We start from the raw sequence: 12,819 nt of genomic DNA on the forward strand, positions 1-12,819 counted from the left end.
AAATCCAGCCTGGGACAGTGGAGGACCCACCCAGGAATCATCCACTTAGCTGTCACCAAAAGTCACTGTAATAGAGAAGAACAAATCTGACTCCATATTGGATCTGTTCCTTTTCCTTTAACCCTCTGCCGTGTTTTCTAGACTTAGACTTGCTAGCTCTGCACCTTTTGTAAAACAATGTTGCCTTTAGCCTGAAATAAACAGGAGAGTCTATTCTCAAAACTCTGAGCTTTAAGGATATTAACATTTTGCACTCCTATAAACAGAACAAGTTGCAGAATAGAAAAAGTTTGTTTTGTTGCAGGTTTTGCAGAAACACCATGATCTGACCCACGTGGACAGCTGCAAAGGATTCCAAGAGCAAAGAATTCCTACACCAAGAAGTTTGCAACAACTAACCACAGCCCCTCCCCTTTTTAGTAGAAAAGGAGCCTGAAGTTGACATGGGGAAGATGGTTCTCCAAGATATTAGTCCGCCATTATCTTGGTTTGCAGCTGTTTACGGAGACCAGGTCATAGTGCCTCTGTAAATCCTCTAACAAAACAAAAGTAGTTTTCTATTCTACAACCTGTTGTCTTTATATAAGTGCAAAAGTGTTAATATCCTTAAAGATCAGAGCCTTGAAAGTAGGCTCTCCTGTATATTTAAGGCTAAAGGCAACATTGTTTTACAAAGGTGCAGAGCTAGTAAAACTAAGCCTTGAAAAGAGGGCAAAGGGTTAAAGCCAAAAGGACAGATCTTCTATGGAGTCAGATTTTTTCTTTTCTATTATACTATATTCTATTTTTGTTTTAAGTATATAAGAATAAAGTTTAGCCTTTTCCCATTTTAAATTGTGCAATTTTAAGGAGCATTAATTGCATTCACAGTGCTGTGAGACCAGCACCACTTGTTTCAGACTATTTCCTTCCTCAAAGTAAAAGCTTGTATACAAAGAGCACCCCACGTCCTACCTCCCCCAGCCCATGACAAGCCCTAATCCCCTTTCTCTCTCTATGTCTTTACGTATCCTGGAGGTTCCCTATCAGTGAAATCGTATAAAAGGTGGCTTTTTTTTGGTTTGTCTGCCCACATATCTTAAGTAGGGACTGGTGAATTTTTTGTTTGTTTGTTTTCACATGAATTAGCATTTTTGTATTTTGAGAGGAAAATCCAGATGGATTAAAGATGAGACGTACCAAATGAAGCCCTTTTAGTAACTCTGCATAATCTCGGGGTAGGCACTGATGTTCTAAGTGTGAAACCAGAGCCAGAAGGGAGATGCTTAGCTCTTCTTGTGGCAAAATAAAACCAAACAAAAGCAGAAAACAAAGGCCAAGAAAGACAGCTGGAAAGACAAACCACAGCCTGGAAAAACCTTTCCTCATGACCCAAGGTCGGAAAAAAGCTTCACATCCCTGTGGTCCAAAAAGCTCTTGAAGCCCAGTGTTCTGAAAAGAAACAAAACACACAGAGTCAGTTCCAACGAGAGGCAGTGCAGGTGGCCGGTTTGTGCTAGAGATGCTCGACCTCTCAGGTGAGGACACAGGCAGACAGACAGACTGCAGAGCCAGCATTGGCCACCATCACCCTGGCAGGTCTTTAGCCCTGTGACAACCAGCCCTGGTGACAACGTGAGCAGGCAGAGGCCCCAGGAGGTACCCTGGAAGGAAGAGCAAATGGACGCTCCTCTGCGGCAGAACAAGTTGCAGGATACATCAAAGTGCCACAGGTGCATCCTTTCCCTAGCAGTGCTGAGCCTTAGAGAAGATCCCACCGAAGTGCTTGCACAATTTTCAAAGATAATGTTTCTTCAGTAACATGAATTCAAAATAATCAATATGTCATCAAGGGATTTTCAGAAGTGACCTGCCCTGGACCCGAACAATACACACACATAAATACACACATATAAACATAAATATATACACACATACATACAGGAAAAGAGACAGACAGACTGAAACACAGAGAAGCAGGGGGAGACAGAGAAACAGAGAGAGAGACAAGTCAGAGAGAGAGGCACTGAGAGAAAGTGACAGAGAGAAGGAACACTGGAGCTGGTAATGAGTGGAACTCACATACATTTTCACAAGTCAGTCTATGTGTCAGAACCTTGTCCCAAAGTCCATCCACCCTCCAGGGGAGGGTGTGGGGATCCCACAAGGGTGTGGGAACAGAAGGCAAAAAAATAGGAAGCCATTGTGGGGTAGCCCACCACAGAGGCCGAGATGGGACACTGGGCCTGTATGTCAACATGACAGAATGACCTAGGAGGTTGTATGCCAGAGCGGACGATATCAGAGTTGTATTTAATTTCAGTCTCACGACTGGGAGCGGGGAAGCAAGCAGCAAGGAAAGTGACTTTCTCCAGACCCCAGGGCAGACCCCGGCCTGTGTGGGGTGTGCTTTGCACTCCGCCAGCCCTCTGTGGGGTCCTTCCTTTGCTGAGTCTGTGCACTATCTCCCTTTGATGCCAGCCCGTGGGGGTGACACATGCAATAGTTGTTTCTAGGTCTAGAGACATGATGGGTTCTCTAGGAAGCAGGGGCCAGAATGATCCCCACTGTGCCGATGGGGGATTGGGGAGACCCTGAGAGACACGTGGCTTGTCCAGGATGATAACACTGCTGAGTAGGGGGAGCCAGGTCTGAACCCAGCTGTGTCTGCTGAGCTGCGTCACTCTTTGCATCCAGGCTTCCCCAGGGCTATGGGGGGGGGCTGAGTTGGTGTCACTGTGTGTGGACATGGCATGGAGTGAGAAATGAGAGATTGGCAGCCCAGAAAGGCCCTTGAGGAGCTTTGTGTCAGGAGGAAGCTTGGATAAGTGGACCCCAGGAAGTGACCTCACTTCCCTGGCAATAAAGCCCAACAGAACTTGGAACTGAAGTCACCAGGCACCCACTCTGTAGAGAAGTCCCTACTCAGCTCACCTGGTTGGAGACAGAGGCATGTTCTGCTGCATCCCAATATCCCGAGGCCGCAGCCCCGGAAAGCCGGCAGCGAGGGGTTCTACCAACGCTGCCGGCACTGGGTCAGGTCTCACCCAAGGCGCCTCTGGCCTTTTGGCAAGAGAGACCCAAAGGTAACACAGGGAGTCCCAGGGCAGTCCTGCCCAGGATGGGCCACCACTCAGATCCCACCCAGGTAGCCACACGGCCCCTTCCTGGCTGGTGGAGTTGGAGCAGTCATGTTGGGGATGGGTATCTGCCTCAAGAAAGAGCAGGACAGAGGCCTGGGGGGCCCGGTCGCATAGACAGCCGAGGAAAAACTGGCTGGCTGGGATGTGGAGAGCCGGGGAAGGGTCCTGCTGCCCGAGGTGGAGCCCATGCTCTCTGGGTATGTATTTTCCCTCCCGGATGTCTGAGCTGAACAAAGATCCGGTCTGATCTAGCAGCAGAGGGTAGAGTCTACAGAATCAGGAGTGTTCCTGGCCGGGAAGGACTCTGAGACTTCCATGCTGGGTCAGCTGCTGGTCACTATCATTGCAGAGTCAGATACCACATATTGTACAGAAGCTGATGAATAAGAACACCAACGCCCCCTCCCCAAGTGAAGGGCTGGTGTGTCACTATTCTGAGGGCCAGCGCAGACTCCTGCTGGGTCTGGATATGGAGGGGTCCCCACCACCATGGTCCACAAATCAGTGGGGCAGGCCTCCGACCCAGACATCACCCAGGACTCTCCCAGGGACCTACCTGGGGCTGACGGGTAGCTCAGCACACCCGGGTCTGACCTGGAGCACCGTGCCCACCTCGCTGCAAGTCACGTGGAGGTCCAGGAGCCCCCGAAGCAGAGACCAAAGATCAGAAATGCAGGGCTGGTGTATGTGTGTAGGTGAGGGAGGGGCGAGGGCTGGGCCACACAGGGAGGTGTCCCTAGAGGCTACTGTTGGGACCAGAGAAAAGAATGGCCTCAGAACACCTGTCTGGAAAAATTCAGTCACAGAACACATCCTGGAGGCACTTTCTGGGTGGGAGATGTCTGGAAAGCTCTGGGAAGGTTTCTGTCCTTGTAGAGGCACATGGAAAGGGAGGCAGGTGCGTAAATTTTTCCTCTCTCACAGCATGAGCTCTTCCACAAGACTTAAAACTCTCTCCACATCCAATAGTTACAGTGGAGACAGGGGCATGGGAAGATGTCAGAGACCAAAAATGGGACGAACTGGATCCAGCAGGAGACCCCGAGCTCCCTCCTGCCGCTCCTGCAGCTCCTCCTGAACCTGCATCTGCAGCTGGACTGCTGGGCAACGGAGAAACAGTTCAGGCATCACCACCCCCTTGGGCAGAGACCCCTCTGCACCCACCCACACCTTCTTCTCCAAAATGTTCTCCAAAATCCCATCATCAGTCACCCCCCAAACTTGACGTCCCTTCCGCTGGAGATGTTTTTGTTTCACTTTCTTTAGTTTCCTTTGCTTGTTTCACATCATTTATGACATCCTTTATTTTTCTTTTCAGAGTTTCATGTAATAAAATATAGACATTTCCCCTATTAAATTGTGCAATTCAGGAGCATTAGAGGCATTCACAATGTTGTGCGACCATCACTACCATCTAGTTTCACACTATTTCTTTCCTCAAGGTGAAACCTTGGATCCAGAGCACGCACTCCCCTCCCTCCTCACCCAGCCCCTGGCAACCCCAAGTCCTCTTTCTCTTTGCGTGTCTTTAACTCTACTGGTTGTTCCCTGCCAATGAAACTTTAAAAAAGGTTTTTTTCCTCCCTGCCCACATGTTTTAAGCTGGGGCTGAGGATTTTTGTTTGTTTTCACTTGAAACAGCATTTTTATTATTTTCAGGGGATATCCAGGGGGATTAAAGATGTGATGCACAAAATGAAGCCCTTTTAGTAACTCTGTGCATAATCTCAGGGTAGACACTGCTGTTCCCCCTGTGACACCACAGCCAGAAGACACAAGGGAGATGCTTAGCTCTTTCTGTGGCAAAATCAAAACCAAACGAATCAAAAAAATTAGTAAAAGCCCAGAAAAATTGCTTGAAAGACAAACCACAACCTGGAAAATGCATTCCTCAAAACCCAAGGTTGGAGAAATTTTGCCCATCCCTTTAGTCCAAAATCCTTTCGAAACCAAGTGTTCTAAACAGAAACAGAACAGGCATGGGCAGTTCCAATGAGAGGCAATGCAGGTGGCCAGTGTGTGTTAGAGATGCTTGACCTCTCAGGTGAGAACAGAGGCAGACGGCAACACTGCAGAGACAGCACCGGTCACCATCACACTGGCGGTTCTTTAGTCAGGTGACAACCAGCCCTGGTGACAATGTAAGCAGGCAGAGGCTCCAGCAGATCCCCTGGAGGGAAGAGTGAAGGGACGCTCCTCTTCAGGAGAACAGGGTGCAGGACGCATCAAAGGGCGACAGATGCATCTCTTCCCCAGAAGATCTGATACTTACAGTTCATCCCATTAAAATCCTTACACACCTATTCAAAGATGCCTTTTCAAGGGTGTTCATCACAGCACTGGTTGAAACAGTTGGAATTAAAGCAACACTAATATTGATGGTGAGGGGATGGGGTCCATTCATTCCGGTTCATGTGGATGAATGAATGCTGTGCAGTTGGAAAAGTGGGTGCCTGATCTCAACCCAATGTCAAGGGAGGCCTCAGGGTCGAAGTATGCAGACCCACTCTCTGCATCCAGGGTCCCATCTGCACGACCACATATGTGTGAAATCAATATAGATGGAAATTGATCTGATTGTGAGTGTGTGAGAGACAGAGATGGAGAGAGACATACTGAGAGACACAGAGACTGAGACATAAGCACCAAATCATTCATGACAGTCACCGCTGTGGATGGGAATTACAAATCTCTTCTCTTTTAGGCAATATTTCAATTTTTTGTAATGTGTCTGTATTACTCTACTAATTCTAAAAGGATCAAAATCCTATGCTAATGTGACCCATTCATTACTCAACTATGGAGTAATTAAAGTACATTAATCCTATTTTTAAAAGAATTTAAAGCCTTCTCAGGACTCAGTTCCATGTCAGCTCAGTGGAAGCAGAGGTTCTCCAGGAGGTCGTGTCTCTTCTGAATCAGCATCAAATAGAGGTGAGCAAGAAGTACCCGACTTGGACACTGAAGACTACAATAGATGAGAGAATCTGTTGAGAGAAATTAAGACCTACATTCAAAGAGAATAGTCCCATATTCATGGAGCAGAAGGCTTCATTCTACTAAGATGACAATAGTCCACGAATAGATCTGATGATTCAAAGAATGCCTACCCAAATCCCAGGTGGTGTTTTGCAGGAATTGAAAATCAATCTAAAATTCACGTGGAAAATCCAGGGGGTCAGAATACCTGAGTGAATCTTAAAAAAGAACAACAAAGTTCGAGTAATGGTAAGTCAGATGGAACCCACGGTTAATACAAAACCTCTTTAAGCTGAAAATAACTGAGATTCAAAAGATGCAGAAGAAAACCTGTCATGGAAGCCAATTCTCTCCTTTCCCTTTTCCCTATTAAGTTAGGTTGATAAAAAAGCCTTTAACTTTCACCATTTAACATGGTAGGTACTTTTCTCGTTGGCTCCTGCGTGTGTATAAATAAACCGTTTCTCTCGTTCATCTCCTCTTTACTTCTGTCGGCTCTTTGGGAGGGACTCTGGATTATGGGGACCTGCTCTTTTCTCACCTTCTTTAGTGACATCTTTTGTCCATGGTGAAGTTCTTAAAAAAAGAAAAGGCTCATTGGTTTTGGGTCAGAATTGCAACATGTATACCTTTTGAGACCCCCTGGAGGAACAAGGGGGTTCAATACTGCCTGGAGAATTCACTTGTCAAAATGCCTAACAAGACGCTATTTGCAAGGTTTTTTTTTAAAGATTCTTACCCTAAAACAAATCCCCTATCTAAACCTCTTGGATGATCAAATAGAAAGAAAAAAGTAGAATCATGTCTGGCCCAAGAACACTTGCTTAACAAAACGGAAGGACAGAATCAGATTCGGAGCAAAAATTAAAATGCATTTATACCATCAACCCTCCCACTCTTTTGTACACTATCCTCATGTAATCTGCCAGATGGCCCCCTGGAGAAGGCCCTTTGCCGGAACTCGTGCTCATTTTCAGAGCTCGGCCAAGCGGGTGGTTGGTCCCCAGGGCCTGAGAGGGGCTCTGTGTGAAATCTTCTCTGCTGAGACCCAGCGGACTGAAGGTAACTGTGTGCTCTGAGGGAGAGAGAGCACACCGAGCCTCTGTGGAGGCGTCTCTGAGATCCTCCCCAAGGCACACAGCTCTAACTCTGGACACAGGAATTTTTGATTGGCATCTTAGTTGGAAATCTCCTCCTGGATAGAAAGAAGCAGATTCAAGATGTTGCAATTGGATGGGCAGGTCGGCCTCTCGAATTAGTCGATGAGGAGGACACGCAATTTTCTGCAGAAGTAGGAACACCCATCCCTGCTCTGCTGACGTCATCTACAGAGATACAGAGACGCGACTCTAGGGGGAATTCAAAACCCACCAACCTTTCTTACCGACGTCAACATCCCCACTTTATTCTCCTGTCAGGTCTCTGCACAAAAACTGTGGCTCATCCCCAAATATCACATACCCATCACCCCGTACCACTCTGTGCCTGTGTCCAACTCGAGCATTAAGGCCTGTGACCGTTACTGTTAAATCGTGTCCCCCTTTCAGCCCGTCTCCCGCCATCATCCCAGCTCAACCTCGTTGTCTCTCTCCAGGTCAGCAGCACTCTTCCCACTGGCTTCCCATCAGCTTACCTTGCCCTGCTTCCATTGCTTATTCCCCATACGTTACCCACAACGGTCTTATTAAATTATGAATCAGATCAAGTTGTTCCACTTTGCAAAATACTTTCGTGATTTTCCATTGTATTCAGAAGGATATCCAGAGTCCCTACCAAGGCCCTATGTGATCCGGGCCCTCACCGATCTCTGAAGCCTCAGCTCTCACCATTCTGCTCCAGCCCATCTTCACCGCCCCGATGGTCCCCACCAGGACAGCTGTGTTTCTAACTCCAAGTCTCGTACTTACACTTCTTCCAGCCTGGGAGGCTTTTCTTGTCTGTTACCTACGTGGCTTATTCTTTTGCTTTATTCAGGACTTTGTTCAAATTATTTACCCTCAGAGAGGACTTATCTGACCAGATTATTTAAAATAGCACGCACATATTTCCTATTCAAACATTTTCTCTCCTAATATGCTTTATTTTTCTTTGTGGCATTATTAGTACCTGGCAGTACATCATATATTTATTTGCTTACTAGTTTACTGACTGTCTTTCTTACTAGACCTATATTCATGGAACCACAAATAACTGTTTTAACCAGTAACTTTCAAACCACCTTTAAATGAATTATTTTATAAGTTGAGAATTTCAGAGGCTTCCATGGGTTGCTTAGGGGAAAAAAGAAAAAGGATTCAGGTTGAAATAATTTATTAAGGACCTGAGAGTTGGTTATTTATTTTATACATAGTAGTGTGTACCTGTTAATCCTAAACTCCTAATCTAGCAAAAGACCTTGCTGACTACTATTTTTAAAAGACTTTTTTTTATTTTTTAACTGGGGTTGTTTGCGATCTCTTTTCTTCTTTGTTATTTTTCTTTTTTTAAAGACTTTTTCTTATTTTTTTTTTACATTGAGGTACCGCAAATTGAATCCAGCACGTACTCTACCCCTTGAAATATACCATCCCCTCCAAAGACAATTATTTTTATACTTTGACAATACCATATTGAATTAAGATTTTTGTTCCATTTTACCTTCATAGAGTTTATAACTGAGGGAGAGAGTCAGAGGAAGCCCTGGGCCAACCCTTCCTTCTCAGCGGGTCACTACACAGCAGAGGAGCTTGGCTGTCTCCAGGCCCAGCTCACCTTTCTGCTCTGAGGGCCGACTCAGGCCACTTCCCTTAAAAGCGGCGTGTTAGAAGCAGCAGAAAGCCAACTAGAGAGCAACAATGACAAAACTGACCCACCTGCAGTTGGACATCATCTGCTCCGAAACGAACCTCATAAATCTCTTCTTCTTATTAGTGGATGGTTTTCAAAAATATTCCCAAGGAGTTGAATCTCACTCTATTTTTCTGGATTTCTTGGGCCTTCTATGACTTTAACTGCAGGCTTGATTTTCTGCACAACATCTGCAGGGAAGCCAGGCAGAAAACGTGAACAGACCCTGCAGGCCGCGGCTGAGGCCTCCGGTCAAAGCATCCTTGTTGTGCAGAGCCTACGTTCATGGAACCAGTTTCATTACTGCTGTAATTAGTTCTTATCCAAGTGTCCCACCGGAAATGTTTCTAGATAGAACGTGGCCTGACGCAGATGAGCAGTGGGGATGTGGGATGCAGATGGCAGACAGAATGGAAGGAGAGAAGGGAAATATTTCCTCAGGCTTCAGTTTGGAAGATTTCTGATTTTTATATGGACATTACAATTGATCAGGCTGAAGCACCGTTTACTCTAAGACGGGGTGATGTACACGTATCCCTACAACTTCTAAAAAATATGTTGAAGCTGGGCGTGAAAGCCTAGGGGACAGACAGCTTTGAGTGACACCTCCGTTACAGGATGCCTATGATCTCGGGCTCACAAAGAGGAAAAGAAAACACATATCTTGCCTGTGTAGCTCTATGTGAAATTATTTTGACCCTTGACGGATGGTGTAAGATCAGAGATCATGTAGTCTTTCATACGTTGCAAAGATGACAATTCTTCTTGATGAGTCAGCAGACTGTTTCCGATGGCCCGGGGTCTGTGCCAGACATTAGCTGTCTAGACAAATACCACACAGACCCCCATCCCTCAAGGAGATCACAGTGTGTCGTGGAAGAGAAAAATTTAAATAGGTTTTCAAAACAATGTGGTAAGACTCACTTGGCATCATATATACTATATGTTCAGAGGGGCTCTTGCACTGCCTGGGGCAGGGTTCTAGAAGGTAGCGAAGGTGTCAGAGAGAAAATGCCTTCAGCACTGACATCTGAAGGATTCCAGCAAATCCCTAGACCAGGAGAGTGCGTGCTGGGCACGGGAATCTCGGCAGCTTGCGTGTCTAGTGCAGAGGTCTGGTCGTGTCTAAGAGCACTTTGCACTTAGGGAAGGAAGGTCAGTGAGGCTAGAGGCTGTGGGGAACTACCGGAAGCTGAGGCTGAAAAAAAGCAGCAACTAGGTGATGAGAAGGTGTGACGTTAAATCAGGGAGCGTGGACTTCCTCACATACGCCACGGGGAATTCTTTGGAGTTTTAAGGAGGAGAGTGACACAGATTAGTCATTAAAAGTGAGAAAAGTGGATTGTTAACTCTAAAGAACAGCACTGGGGAGACTAGCAAAGGGTGGGAATTAATGCAGTGGGGAGCGAGGGGCGGGTACTTAGTTGGGGGACATTAAGGAATAGAATTGTAGTACTGACGGGGGTGAGGGAGTGGAAAAGTAAAGGAAAACTCCCAGATGTATGGCACGGAAAACAGATGGGATAGTGATGCCATTGTTTGAAAAAGTAAACCTAGTTCTGAGCGAGTGTAAATCCAAACATACAGAGCTTGAGATTTTTATGGACGAATCAAGTGGGAATGTCTACTTGTCAATTATAAGTATATTTCTGGGACTGAAATGAAATGTCCTTGCTGGAAAAGATTTGACAGATAATCAGTAGACAGAGAGAAGTTGAAACAACGGGAATAAATGCCACCCACTGACATTTTTATCAAAGAAAAGGGAAGAGGGCACTTCTGGTTCAGAAAATATGGCAGACCGGAAACTTGAAGACGCACTCACTAAAGACACATAAATACGTAGGACACAATGCCGCCAAACATTTTTTTTTTATTTTACAGGCACCTTTATTGTGGTATGATTCCTGTATAGTAAATTACACATATTTCACATGTCCTATTTGATCAATTTGATAGATGTCTACACCCAGAAAACCATCACCACAATCAAGATAGCTAACATTTCAATAACTCCCCAAGAGGGACACTTTTCCAATTCCCATATTTATCCCTTCTCATCCCCTTCTCTTCCTGGTAACCGTAAGTTTGTTTCTGTATGCTGTGGGTCTGTTTCTCTTTTGTAGTTAAGTTCATTAGTGTCTTTTTTTAGATTCCACATATAAGTGATATCATATGGCATTTTTCTGGCTTTCTTCACTTAGAATGACTATCTGTACGTCCATCCATGTTGCTGCAAATGGCATTATTTTGTTCTTTTTAATGGCTGAGTAGTATTCCTGTGTATACATATACTACTATATCTTTATCCAGTCAGCTGTCAATGGACACTTGGGTTGTTGCCATGTCCTGGCTATTATAAATAGTGCTGCTGTGAGCATTGAGGTACATGTGACTTTTTGAATTAGAGTTTTCTTCTGACATATGCCCGGGAGTGGGAAGGCTGGATCATGAGTTGTCTATTTTCAGCTTTTAAAGGAAATTCCACACTGTCTTCTCAAGTGAAAATGCAGCCCATTTTGTGAAAGCAGAGCCATGCTCAGAAAGTAATGGGTATTTCTAGGGGCCAGACATGAAGCGCAGTGAGTGTGGCCTGTTGAAGAATCAGAGGGCAGTCTGCCAGGGTTGGGGGAGAGTGACAAGGGAAGTGTGGTACAGGTAGGATTCAGACAACGTGGGGACCTGACAGGCTGAGATAAGGAGCCTGGACTTCCAGTCATCCCTTGGTAACCATGGGGCACTGGTTCCAGGACTCCCCCCTGACGTCAACATCTATGGATGCTGACGCCTCTTGTATAAAATGGCATAGGACTTGCATGGAACTTATGTGCACCCTCCCATGTAATTTATATATATTTGTGTGTATATATATATATACACACAAACATTTATTTAGTTATAGTCATTTTACAATGTTGCATCAAATTCCAGCTTAGAACACAATTTTTCAGTTATACATGAATATACACGTACATTCGTTGTCACATTCTCTTTTGCTGTGTCCTCCTGTGTACTTTAAATCATCTCTAGAGTACTCACGGTATCTAATACAACATGAATGCTATGTAAGTTGTTGTCATTGTATGGCAAATTCAAGTGTTGCTTTTTGAAACTTTCTGTTTTTCCATGAATATTTTCAAACCACTGTTAGTTGAATCTGCTGGATAGGGAGCCCCTAGATACGGAGAACCCCCAAGCTCTTCCTTTCCTCCTCCTAATTTTCCACTGCAAACACTGGAGTCCAAACATAGGAGAGCGCCATCTACCTGCTGGAAATGCTGAGGAATTCCTTCAGTTTTGTAGCGCAGGACAGAAGGTATAAGGACAACTAGTGGGAAGGGAGGGAGTGCCTGGAGAGGAAGGAGGAAGGACCGCAGTGGAAGCCAGCTCATGCACTTACTGGAGCTAGCTGATAGCAGTGAGGGACGCCGAGGAACTGGAGACACGTCACATGGGGGGCGATCCTGGCCACCATGTGCAGGGTTCGCATAGCTGGGACCCAGTTTGCAAGATGAAAACAACAAGGGTGGAGAGGGGCTGCCTCAGCCCCGGGATCCTGACAACGGCCACAGCGCCGTGACTCCAGCTAATACGGCTCCAATAGTAAGCCAGAAAAAGGAAACTCTGAGCCAAGATATTGCATATTCCACCGCAGGAACACGGATAACTAGATCTCTAAGCTGACAAAATGTAACCACCAGAAACAGGAATCTTTCCTTTTCTCTTCATTTGGACCTTTGGACAGGGAGCCACACATCTCTGACGGGAATCAACTTTAATCCAATAGAGAGCTCACTTTTTCAGGAATAAGCATGGAGAAAAAGAGTGGGGTGATGGTTTAAAGCAGAAGTCAAAGTGGAAGCCCATCTGAGAAATGGTAAAAACATGCATC

This window comes from Vicugna pacos, unplaced genomic scaffold (assembly GCF_048564905.1).
Source record: "Vicugna pacos unplaced genomic scaffold, VicPac4 scaffold_19, whole genome shotgun sequence".
Classification (NCBI taxonomy): domain Eukaryota; kingdom Metazoa; phylum Chordata; class Mammalia; order Artiodactyla; family Camelidae; genus Vicugna; species Vicugna pacos.